At 39.1% G+C, this 13,812-nt stretch overlaps 1 protein-coding gene across 3 annotated transcripts in view; it reads left to right on the forward strand.

Annotated features, from left to right (window-relative positions):
* Window positions 1–13,812, forward strand: part of nup93 (nucleoporin 93) — a 40,028-nt gene that overhangs the window by 6,883 nt on the left and 19,333 nt on the right. Inside the window, exon 1 of one of the 3 annotated variants that reach the window (XM_057837014.1) lies at window positions 8,127–8,652. The exons of the other annotated variants lie outside the window; for them this stretch is intronic. The gene's annotated coding sequence lies outside the window, so the exon portion shown is untranslated. Of the gene's footprint in view, window positions 1–8,126; window positions 8,653–13,812 lie in introns of those variants that run through there. 3 annotated transcript variants of the gene reach the window in all.

Genomic DNA, 13,812 nt, shown 5'->3' on the forward strand with positions numbered 1-13,812 from the left:
TTCTCTGACAGAACTATATGGGGTATACTATACTATATCAGTCTCATAATGAACACACACACACATGCTCGAGGCATACACACACTTCTAACATGAAACACACATGTTCGATGCGCACACACATCTAACATGAAACACATACACATTACGCTCATGATTTTCTCATATAAAGCTGACGGAATCCACATGCATGGTCTGTCTCTGTGCGGTAAAACCTGAAAGGGAAACGTAATTGTAAAGAAAGTGCGGCTGGCTTGACCACGTACCTGTATTTAGAAAATGTGGCTCACTTCAGCAGAGTTGCCAGACGCTATTTCTCGTGCTGATCTTGAAGGCGCACAGCAGTGACGTAACACAACACCCCAACCCGTGTGATTGGCTGTTTAGGAGGGAGACATCTGATTGGCTGCGGACGGACTCCGTTTAGAAAAAAATGTGTGTTTCTCGGCTGCGCAAAATAAGTCTCAAAAAGATCAACACACTCGTGAGTGGGAATTTCAAATTAAAAGCACGTTATAAATGTGCGTAAGATGATTCACACACACACATTTGATGAGCGTGTGTGTGTGTTTCGTGTTACATGTGTTTATAAATCCCACAATGCGTGTGTGTTTCGTGTTAGACGTGTGTGTGTGTGTTGATTATGAGACTCGTCTAGCCCCATAGAACTACAGTTGTAGGGCTTGAAGTTAATTATCATTTTTTGGGGGATGAGTTAATCATCTGCTTGTCCCTTGGTTCATTTTTCACGTTTATCATTTATCATTTATTATTGTAGATGCAAGTGCAGTATTTCAATGTTTTTTTTCTTTTGTCTTTCTCCTCTCTCGGATCCAATTTAAGTCTTATCCTTAAGCCCCCTCCACCCCCACCCATTTCCATCTCACTCTCCTCTTGATGCACCGGACGCGAGTTAGTCTGGGTGCTTCTGACCGACTGATTGACCAGTCGCGCACTTAGCTTTTGGCAGCATAGGAGTACACACCCCCACCCACACACAAACACAAGAGCAAATGACTTGAATAATTTCCTCTTAGTGTTGAAAAACCACTTCACTTAAAAAAAAAAAAAAAAAAAAAAAAAACACTTCAAACTTCACTTTGCCAACCAAATTCTTCTAAAAGGTGGTTAGCTCAACCATCAATGTTGTATAACAATCTCTGCACTTATCTGTCATCTTATGATATTTTATGATGCATGGAGCAGATGCAGAGTGGTAATGTGAAGATTTAGTATACTGTAATAGTTATAACTGCACAATTCAATGACAGCCAATGCAAGAGGCCTTTGTCAATGCCATGGTTATTTGAAGAAATGGGCTCATCTCATGTATTGAACCCCAAAAGGGTCAAAATTGAATGAATAAAAACTACATTTTGAAATAAATACCCTTTGATAAATAACAAATTGTGAATTATGGCCAGGGGTGAAAGTGGGCCAGAACGGTCAGGAACGCAGTTCCTGTATGAGATTCAGGGCAGGAACGCAGTTCCGGTAAAAGATTCAGGGCCAGAATGCTGTTCCGGTACATGGTGCTTTGATTCCAAAAATATGACGGCAACTGTCAAAACGTTATGTAAAAAAAATAATAATAATAAATGCTAAGCTTCCACACATGCATTTCAACTCCAAGAATAAAACAATCTACCAATGTCAGATTTACATACACAAGTGTTAACAACAAGCATAATAAAGTGCTTGTGTAGCGTAATCCGTTTCCACCGATATTTATTGTTTATTTTATTTCACGGACGGCATGGAGGTTTCTCCAGCTGCTGCAGTTATCTGAGTCTGACGATGATGAGCCAGGTCAATGCGCGAATGCACGCGGCAATTGGCTGACCTACTGACATGTGATCAGCAGAGATAGTTAGCTCTGATTGGTTCAAATGTGCATGTTTTCTGGAACAGCAACAAAACAAAAAAAAGTTAGTTGAATTGATGCGACAAAAAAAGGGCAATGCAACAGAAAATGGATCAAATCTTTAAGAGCAAGGAAAGAGTTGAGGAGGCTAATTTATCATAATTAGTTTTATTTACTCTTATGGGGAGGTTCAGAACATCTTATCTGTCAATGTGCACTTTGGACTTACATTTGTTCATTTATGTTAGGCTACTTATTCATTTCCTTATAATTTAAAAAAGTCAATGTTTGCGCGATCTTCAAAATATATTCCATTTCACTCTGCATAATGTAAGTCATTTGTATTTTTCTGAATGTATGTTACTTATATGTTTATTATTTAAAAAAAAAAGAAAGCAGAAGTAAGTGTTTACATTTAGTTCAATTTTAATATGCATCATATGTTCTTAAGTAGATAAAATTGAGATTTGACATTTAGTATGTGAGGAAATGAGGGAAAATAAAAATTAAAATATAGAGCTTGGGGTTATTGCTGTTTTTGTTAACTTTTATTTTGCAAATCATTGAAAAAAATACAATTTTGAATGAAAATCAGTTTTTGTATGTGTTATAGAAATAACTGTGCCAAAACAGTTTTACAGTTTTCTTTGCATTTCAATAGTTTTAGGAGGTTTTTACCCGCCCCCCAAAAAATAAAAAAAATAAAAATTCTGGCTCCGTGGCGACCTTCACGTCGGGGAGTTCCTGCAAGAAATTCTAGCCACTTTCACCCCTGATTATGGCCCTTAAATTGTAAAATAAGGTACAGTGGTACCTCGACATTCAATCGCTTCGACACATGATCTTTTCGACATCCGACGTAAAATTTGACTCTCCATTTGTTCCTACATCCGATGACATGCTCGAAATACGACAGTTTATGACGGCGCCGCAGTTTGTTTTCCCTCAAGACAGGCGCACGGCGGATTTTCGTGTGGGAGAAATCAACATTGGTTCCAAGAATGTTAGTGCAGGTGGGAAAATAAGGGAAAAGGCTGAGGCTTACCATTGAAATGAAGATGGAAATGATAGAAAAATATGAGCATGGTATGCGCGTCTGTGAACTGGGTTGACAATGTGGCCGTAGAATGTCTATGATCTCGACCTACTTCCTCCGACCTCTGATCGCCAGTCTTTATAAGTTAAGGTGACAATATATTAGCGTGGTCAAAAATCGCCAGCTTCGTCAGGTTTTTAATTATTTATTTCAGAACTTCTGCAACACAACATGCCTACTGTCCGCCGCAGCTGAACTAAGTGGAAGTAAAAAGTCTTCCCTCAGTCTGTCAAGTCAGCCACGCGGTGCGTTCAGGTACACCACGCAAAACGCATCCGCCACATTAGAACCCGATTCGTTATATTATTACAGGTATTATTACTATTACTATAATTATATTTCAAATTTGTATTCATAGATTATTTGTTTTGCTCTGTGTGATTGTTATTTTGAATAGTACCAGCAGCATTCATTTAGGATTTAGTGTAGGTTTTCAGGCTGTCGAACGAGTAAATGGAAACATAATGTGTTCTTATGGGAAAATCCTGCGCGACATACGACCATTTCGATTTACAAACAATGTCCTGGAACGAAGTAACTTCGTATGTAAAGGTACCAATGTAATATTATGAAAAATATTTTGCAAGATAAAATGCGTTTTTCACCAAGTATCTTTTAATTTCATTATGCCTTTTTCCGCAATAGCCTTTTTGTTTCATAATGTCGTGATTGGCTGAATGGATCGTGGAGTGTGGCTAGCTGCGCTAGCATTTGATAGGGTCACTTTCAGACTTCCTCAGAGAAGTTGCGAACCAGTTGGATAGTGATGAGCGGCTTTTACCTAAGCCTGAGCGAGGATTTCGGCAGCAGCAGTGTTTTTGATTTGATGCTTTCTGGAATTTTACCTAACAGTTCATCGACGCTACGTAATGCTAGCGCAGCGCAGCTAACCAGACTCCACGATCCATCCAACCGATCATTTAACTGACTCCGCCATATGCATTTGATTGACAGCACACGCTTCATTGTGATGGCAAACACCATTATGAAATAAAAAGGCCGTTGTGAAAAAAGACATGAAAAAAGAACGCGTTTTTCACAGTCATTTATCTTGTAAAATCTCATTTTGCTGAAAAACGACATTTTGAAATAAAAAGGCTATTGTGGAAAAAGGCATTATGAAAGAAAAATTTTCATACTTTGTGAAAAATGCCTTTTATTAAAATCATTTTCATAATATTACCTTATTTTACAACTTAAGGGCCATATTACACAAATTGTTATCTGTCAAAAGGTATTTATTTCAAAATGTTGTTTTTATTTATTTAATTTTGACCCTTTTGGGGTTCCATATTCATGTGGCTTAGATTCACATACAGAACTTGAAGAAAACAAACAAAAAAAAAGTTTTTATTTTGAACAATTTGGTTGCATTAATTGCGTATTCTAAATTAATGAAAATATATATTTTAATTGTCTTATTTAATAGATCTCCTAATGAAACAAACAATGTCAAAGGAACCTTGCAGAATATTTGTACATTTTGTTACACTAATCCAATGTACTGGTAACCAGAAAATAATTTAGGCTATGCAGGGCGTGATGTCTAATTCAGATTTTTTTGTCCAATCAAAATTTTTTGTGTCGTTGATCTAATTGCAAAAATATGTGTGACTTGCTGAACAGAATGTGGCCGTGAAGTGACATGAATATGCACTGCAACGCACACGACATGTCATCATGTGTCACAGTGTTTACGGAAGTAAATATCGTCCCATCAAGAGTTGTCCGCCATCAAGCGTTTATTGCAATTTTGAGGATTTTTATGCTACCTGAGCCAACATCTTTTTCAACCTGATCGCTTCACATGCGGTATCAAGAGGCAAAAGCAATTTTTTTCCCCCACTGCTCAATCACACCTGTTGTTTGTTCTGTCAAACAGTAGTAATGTATTTAAGTTGTTGATGACGTATAGATTGGATGTGTAAGAATGAGCCTTCATAGTGCAGAACCATCGTATACATATCCGATTATATCCATATATGAGAGGCCCAGGTCGGATTTGAAAAAAATTGCAATCATAGTGCATGAAAATACAAGATACATGTCACAAATGGACAAAGAAATGGGTATTGACCTGAGCTGTGAACATAAACTTAGATACTTAAGAAAAATATGAGTGCGTTCACGGCATTAATACGAAGGAATAGTAATTGTATGCTTGATGAAGAATTGTTAGTAACTTGTGAATGCAGTAAAAAATGCCTGTCTGCTGGTTGCTGCATGTGAAATCCAGGTAGGTACACATCATAGTTTTGTTGAAATGGATGAAAAATTTTGATAAATGATTTATCCTAACAATCCTACCCATCCCTTGGCTTCTCTCAGCTGGAAGGGATTCCATCATTTCAGTATATGATGAATTGGTTAGTGTTCTACAATTGATAACTGTCATCAAGGTAAATGTAAGCATGGCATGTCTCTTGAAGTTTGTGTGTATGCTCGACACAGTGGTTCAGGCATGAGTGAGCTCATTCATACTTGTGTGGTTCCTGTGCGACACATTAACACACCGAGGGAATTGCTGTGTAAATGATGTTTCCGTTTGAATGAACACAAATTAAAAAGGAATTTTGCAGATGAAAGCCATGGAGTTGGTGTTCAAATCAACTCATTTGGATTTGGACTCTATGTCTACCATCTTTCAGGGACCCGGTCAAAGACTTGAATATCTTTCTGATTAAATCACCAATTTTATGATGATATATTGATTCTTTGTACAACAATGGAGTATTTGCTTGGCTTATACTGATTATAATGTTCTGGCCGATTCCCGAATAGTGAAAAACCTGACCTGCCGATCCAGATTTTTTTTCATACACAACAGCATTCATCATTGATCTCCCGATCACATATTTTTGCACCCAAGTTCTTCAGGTTAGGTCACCTGATTTTTAGGATTTGCTGATAGAAAGTACCGATCCGATACCTCGGCAATGTACACTGCTACAAAAAAATTAGCGAAAAACTTTTTAATCAGAGTATAGAAACCCTATCCAGGGGTAGACAATAAGGGAAATTAGCTTTTGAAGTTCACTGGCAGCACTATCAAAACCACTGGCCCAGGTCAACGCGTCATTTAGTGATTGCAATAATTACAAAAAAACAACAATTTGCTTGGATAAAATTTTTTTTTTTAAGGTAGATTTAATGAAAAGTGTAGCAAAATGTTGCAAAAGCATGAGTCTAGTGCAAATAATCCTATTCCAGTTCTATAATTATCCCGTGGCAGAGTCCTGTGCCTGGGCGAAGCTTTCCTGTCTTCCCCTTACAGCCATCTGGAAGTCTCCTCTGGCTCGGTTGTCATGGCAACAATTTAGAAGTCAAAGAGATGACTAAGGCAGTTATGGCTAACGATTTCCAAGTTAAACTGTCATTATGACGATATTCAGTGTAGTTGTGCGGCTGAATTATCACATGCTATGTTCATACCATAGGTTTCATATTTGTTAACCTTTCACTTACTTACTTGTGTGCATATGTGGGCATTGAGCTGTATACATCACAGTAAATCTTGTTTTTTGTCTCATCTTAGCTGAGCCAGTTCCAATGGACCTGCGACTGGGTCTGAAACTTTCTCTCCCTTTTCATATTGGATTTCGCTTTCCCTCAACTCCTCCGGTGACTTTCTCTTTCTTGAGTGGTCTTTTTTTTTCCCTGGAGCTTTGCCGGGTGCTGGGGGTTAGGGAAACATGTCGTCTTGTAGCATAATGTTAGGTGGGTACTGAGATACTGACAATCAATCAGCAGCAGTAATCAGGAGTAGCGAGCGAACAAGATGTGTCCCCACAGAGAGCAACAGAGCACACGGTCCCAGTTGAAGCCCGGGACCGTGTTCCAAGATTGAGCTTTTTGGCAACAAACACTCTTAAGTGGGTCTGGCGTGCCACGAAAGATGCGCATGCTGAAAAGCACCTCATACCCACTGTGAAGTATGGGGGTGGGTCAGTGATGCTGTGGGGCTGTTTCGCTTCTAAAGGCCCTGGGAACCTTGTTAGGGTGCATGGCATCATGAATGCTTTGAAATACCAGGACATTTTAAATCAAAATCTTTTGCCCTCTGCCCGAAAGCTGAAGATGGGTCGTCACTGGGTCTTTCAGCAAGACAATGACCCTAAACATATGGCCAAATCTACACAGAAATGGTTCACCAGACACAAAATCAAGCTCCTCCTATGGCCATCTCAGTCCCCAGACCTTGTTTTGTTGGCAAAAGGGGGTTGTACAAAGTATTAACACCAAGGGTGCTAATAATTGTGACACACATTATTTGATGTCAAATATTTTTTTCTTTATGTGGGATTTTTTTCTGAATGAATGCACTTGTATTGAAGGTTGGATTTTTTTCCTTTTTCCATTAAGGTCCCATATTATTTGAATTTAAAAAAAATTAGATGCTAAAAAAACACATCTTTTTCAGGGGTGCCAATAATTATGGAGGGCACTGTATGATACTAGAGAAACAGAAGGCGTGGAATGCTGAGAGCGTTGCTGTTGGGGAAAGATGGCGTCCAACCGCAATTCATTGCATCCCTGTGTCCTCAGTTCACTTTTCCCAGCTTCATGTTCCTCCCGCGCCATGCTGTCGTTTGCTGACCCTCCTTTTCGTTGACATCTTTCCATACTATCATTTTCTACTTTCTTTCATTCCATTCACATCCTTTTCCCTTCCACTCCACCCCCCCACCGCCTTTTTACATACACACTCATCCTTCAGCAGTTGGCTGAGCACAGAGTGTCTGCTTTGCCACATGTGTGTATATGTGTCAGTGACGGTTGGTTACTTGCTCTCCTACTCTTTCCGGGACTATGAATGAATGTGCAAGTGTGGCACGTGCAGCTTTTCTCGTGCTGGCTTACACATAATGACTGCAGCTATGCCATATGCTGCTGTGAATGAATGCGACTACAAGTGGTGTGTCGAGTAACATATTTGCTTTGTATGCTCCCCCCACCCATGTGTCTCCTAAGCCCTTCATTAACTAAACATGACCCTTAAGAGCACGATTAGCCTCATTTCAAGACAGGATGTCGGAAGCCATCAAGCGAGGGGGGGGGGAAATCCATTACTGTAATTGCATTGAGAAAAGGGAGGAAGGAGAAGGGATGGGAAGAAAGGATGCAGAGATGGATAAAAAGGGAAGAAAATGAGTGGTATGGAGGAAGGTAGGAGAAGGAGGGCTACCAGCGATGCTTAGATGAAGTGAGGGAGTACGTGAACCAGAGCAGGAATATGTGGCTGAGGGAGGGGGGGAGTCATCCGATGGTAGAAACAGATAGCCTATATGAAGCCATAGTTTCTTCCCATGCATCCCCCCTGTGTCTGCCTTCATAGATGGTATGGCCCTCTGACAATAAAACCACCTCCAGTTAGTCTCGATGTGGCACTTGCACTGGCTTCTCAGGGCTTCGTAGTCAATGGCCCACTTTTAGACAGGAAAGGGCTGCGGGCGAATAGCCATGCCGGCCAGACAGGGCATGGGAAACACGCCCAAGAATGGTGGCCACTGTCGCTGCAGTTGCCCTGGCACAGAACGACACGGAGGAATGGAGAAATCCAAGGGCGATGGCGGTCTTTCCTGTGCTGTCAAAGCCCAAAAATCCTGGGATAGACAAAGAAAAGAAACATTTTTTAAGAATTCTTCTGTGTTCACATGTGTCCTCCTTTCTGCCAGGCAGCCACTGAGCCTGGGTGAGTATTGTCCACACACATGAATCTTCACACACACTATCAGACAGGTATCTGCTTTGTCTCACCTGTCTTTCTTCTCCGCTCTTTTCTATGCTTGTATTTCACTATCGATCTTTGGAGTATGTAACATAACGGGAAGGTACTTCAAATTTCAATGACTGAAAATGTTGGATTACAACATCAGCATACATGCTTACATATGATGTATGAATATGCTGGGGAGAAGTGTAGTTTGTGGTCCATTCCATGATGCCATGCAAAGAAAATGTGGTTTCCTCCCTTTTTTCTGCTCTTAAACACAGTTCTCATGCCATATTCAAATTGAAAATCACGGTAAGGCATAGTGAAAGTGTCAAATTTTCCTTTAAATCAAGATAGGCCGCTTTCAGGTAGAAACCAATAGACTAAGGAGGCCCGGCGCAGTGAACCACCCCAATGTGTCCATGTTAACATATATGTGAGAGCACTCACGCGTCACTCAGCAAACATGCATGGCTGTATAAGAACCACTTTTTTCCTCAAATTAAGAAATAATGTTCAAACTCCGATAAAATTTTCACAAATTCTGTTGCAAATAATAAAGATATTGCCAGAAACTTCGATGTTATATTAGGGGGGAAAAAAATATTTAAAGACTATCTACCTTCGGTTTGACCTGTGTAAAGTCTGTGCAGAAGTTAAATTTTTGTTGTTGTAGTTTTTTTCATAGTCAAGTGGCTGCAAATGTTCACTGTGTTTAGCAGGTCTACGAGGATGACAATATAAGGGTGGGGCATCCAGAAGGCATACATCTTTAGCTCCTCTAGATGCAGTGTTGATCGTTTAACAATTGTCAAGCTTCCTTTTCTGTATGATTTAGCATGATCCATGTTCACTGTTTCACTAGCTTTGTATAACAGTTTGAGCCTGAAGGTTTGGAAGAATTGAAGCATTAGCAGTCTCAACAATTCTGTCTCAGGCTCAGGAACATGTCACTCTCAGCTGTCATGTACTGATCAAATTGCACAGAATATTAGTGCCTTGACATTTTTCTCAGATTGGTCTCAAACCGATTTCCCACTTCCCATACATGAAATTGGATCTCTCTGTTGGTAATCATTGGTTCTCATTCATTTTTGTTTAACTTTTTCCCATCTTCATTAGGCAATGAAGTCAGTGAAATGAAGCCAGTGAATTATGTCAGGCCAATGGTGCTTTATTTGGTTATTGCCCAAGGGCTACATATTCAATATAAATTTGGCACTAAAAATGTCTTTACGGCAATTTTTTTTAGGCACAGCGAATCGAGCTGGCCTCAAAACAGCTTTACCCCCCAAAAAAAACCATTCTGCTTCTTATTGCAGTTCATTTGAGGCAGGAATGCAGTAGAGACACTACCGTGTTTCTCAATATGCTACTGCTGTTTAAGATTCTGATAGAATAAGCAGCTTTTTTCACACTGCTTGTTCCTCTTTGAGATGTATAATTTCCCCTTCCAACAATTACTTGAATAAAAATTAGATAGCACCCAGTAGAGGTGGGCGATATGGCCTTAAACACGTATCACGATAAATTGAGCAGATTTACCTCGATAACGATAAATGACGATAAAGTCGCCCAAGCGGACTGTTATATAATTTGAAAATCTGAATCAATGCATGAAATACAGATGAACAGTTTCTTGTTGATTTAGTTACCAGGATTCAATTTGATATATTTAACAATTGTACATGCAGTCTAAACATTAAGTTTATAAAAATGTATTGTAAACAATAAGAATTCAAGTATGAGCATTTATAACAGCGTGTATGGCTTGAACAATGTACATTGTCAAAATCAATATGCCTGTGCAAACATGTCATTGTAACACAAATGACTTGCAGCTTGAACAGTACACTTCAAAAAGACAATTTATTGTTAATGGCTGCTGTGACATAATTATTCAATACAAGTGTTTACTTTATGGTTTCAGGTTTTTTTTCCCCCCCAGTGCATTTTTTAATGAATGCACGCATACATGAACCCCCAAACAGGCAGACAGACAGACACACATTAAAGCTATATTGATCTTCTGCAAATGAAACACTTTAGATTTTATGATAGCAATAATGACACAGAATTAAGCACATACAGAAAAATAGCTGGGGCCATTTCTCGGTCATATTATAAGTTTCACCGTTGGATTGTGCTTTATGCTGAATGCTTTACCATCACAAAAGCTATCAGAGAAATCACACACAGTCAGATACAAAATAACGCGACATAGTAATTGTTAGATGCAGTCCGTGTCCAATCCACTCATAAAGTTCAGCCGTTTCGACAAGGTTAGAGCCGCTATCAGACTCAATCACGTTCATTTGTAGTGTTAGCCTGTGGCCTGGCTACCAGTAGAAAGCACTGAAAGCACAATCTCCGGAAATCGTGAGAACAAGGGAGGACAGCAGGTGAAAGTCTGTCTGGATGCCACCAAGAGTCTACTAAATGTCGGGTGAAAGTTTGGCGAACCTCCCTTAAGCCACACTCCATCACGTTTTGCTTGTAGCGTTAGCTGCTAGCGTTAGCTAACCGGGCTTCTGTTTGATTGGCTTCCTGATGATCACGTGACTGCCTACGTAAGTACATTGGCTGCTTTCTTAAAGGGGGATGAACACAGACGAACAACACAAAGTCAAAGCGGGATGAAAAGACTATTTTCTTGTTTTATTAATTTACCGAATTTACCGACATGGTCAAAATTACGTCGGTCATCGTGAAGAATTTCGGTGACGGTAAATTTTCGGTTTACCGCCCAGCTCTAGCACCCAGAGACAAAAGGTGATTAAAGAAACTGAATGCACATGCTCTTAACCCTTTATAGGGCACCCATTGCTAGTTTGCGAATGATCGCGGTCAGCCTCCTAGTGGAGCTGGATTGGATTTATCCCTCTAAAACACGAACATTAGCAGCCAAGTTTCATTGACTTGGAAGTATATGATTGTCAATGCAGCCAATGAGTTAATGGCAAATATTTAATTATTTATCTCCCCCCCCCCCCCCCCCCCCCAAAAAAAAAGTTTTTTTCAAAAATGAAATCTTATATAAATCAATCAATATTCTATTATTTGTTATAATTGAATTAAATAGCTCAAATATTAGCTCTTTCATTAAATTTAAAATGCTTATTCATTCATCCAAAACAAAAAAATGCTATTTAGTATTGATGCCACTTTTATTTATCCTCAAATTTCGTGTTATTGAGGCAATAACCAGTGTTTTATTCATTTTGATTGTTTTTATTAACATTACATTAATTCATAATTGTATTCATTTAAAAATATATTGAAATTAATTAACATGACGCGTAGACCAAATCGGCTGCAAAGCAAAATATGAAAAAAATATTGTAAAATGTAACATTCAAAGTGCATGTTCTATTGTAATTATTTCTTCAGTTACTGTTCAGGTTGTTTCATTACTTGCCAGTTATGCTATTTAGCTGTTTTGTGATAAATGACAGTTTGAATTACATTTAATTTACTGACATACCATTATTTCTGACTGTCTGTTATGAGTTAAATACAATGTTTAAAAACATCTAGAGGTCACTTTAAGCGTAGCTGATGTGCTATACTGTGACCAGTCTGGTGCAAAATGGCTGCAGGCTTGTACATTTACTTTCAGCCCAGTTTGTCACGATATTGGTGTTACGAGAGTCTCATGTGATATGTAAGCTAAAACCGTTTTCACGTTATATATCGTCGTATTGTACATCATTAATTGGAAGACATTGTGCTACTGGATTTCAGGCCCTATTATGCTGCCCAAACCTTCCGTGCTACCTATAGCAGAAAAGATGCAACATCTTAACATGCTGAAGGAAAGGAGAAACTTTGCGACTATCTGCCACCATTATGATATTATGACATTATGACATAAAGGCATCTGTGGGCCAGTCTAGTAAAAATACAGTAGAAGGATGACTACTGGAATGTGTTTCCTGGTTGAAACAGTCATTCACTGCTAGTCCTTCCAGTTCAAATGAATTGGACATCTATTGCCGTCAGTAGCAGGCAATGCTTTAAAATAAAGGTGACTGGTGACAAGATCAGTCTCTGCATTGTGAGAATTAAATTTCGTTTTCGACAATCTGGGTCACTGATGGTAAAATTGCAGTTATTCTCATATTTAGGGGTAAAGGGAGTTGTAGGAATGCAATGATACGAGTGAAAGAAATATAGGACAAAGGAGAGATGTGACTACTAGTAGGAAAACCAACCAGCAGGTGGCCTTTATGTGGCACACAAGAGAGGTGATGAGGGAGGAAATAGGAGGCCGAGAGTGCTCATTTCCCTGTAAGCGCGCATCCTCTCCTTGCTGGATTCAAGAATAGCATCACATCCTTCTTGGCATCCATGATGATTCTGTCCGCCTTAGACAGAAGAGCAAATAGAAGCAAAAATGGCATAATTATTAAATAGATAAGCTATTATCTGACAGCGGTAACATAATGGGCTGGGTTCCATCAAGCTTGCAGTCGTTCGGTTACAGTACATAAATTCAGAAAAGTACAGCCTTCCTCAGGGCATTTGAGGAGAAAGAGCAATTTATGTCTCGCTGCAGATGTATTGATTTCAATGCCTGTAGAACTGTAAAGCCAATCCAATCATTAAGGCTTTTTTGGTCTCCTCAGTTTGGTCCAGCCCCGGTCCAGCACAATTGTTCATTTGACTACTTCCCATGTTTTTTTCCCACATTTCTAATTGCATTCAAATAGTAATGTCATTCTAGAGCTCATTCAGTGTACAACGTCTATAACATAATCTTTTTGTTATTTAAATGACGATTGCAAAATTTAGAACAGGTGAATGAATACTACCAGCCGCTGCCAGTTTAAACGGATTGGACATCTATGACCATCAATGGCAACTAATGAGTTAAGTTATGGCTAACTGTACATATATTAATTTATGGCTTCCAAGCAAGATCTTTGGTGACCTGTTTTCCTAAAATGACATTGTTATAGCTTTCTGATATGTACATGAATCATTCCTGTAAATCCCAGCACATCATGATTAGAAAGGAGTTTGATTACTTTGAAATGAATCATCGAACTGATGGTGTCATTCTGTTATTTATGAGTTGTCAGCTGTGACAGTTACCATGGGGTGGGTGGGTCAATTTAGTGGATTTGTGTTAGGGCT

The sequence above is a fragment of the Corythoichthys intestinalis genome, chromosome 5, assembly GCF_030265065.1.
Source record: "Corythoichthys intestinalis isolate RoL2023-P3 chromosome 5, ASM3026506v1, whole genome shotgun sequence".
NCBI lineage: Eukaryota > Metazoa > Chordata > Actinopteri > Syngnathiformes > Syngnathidae > Corythoichthys > Corythoichthys intestinalis.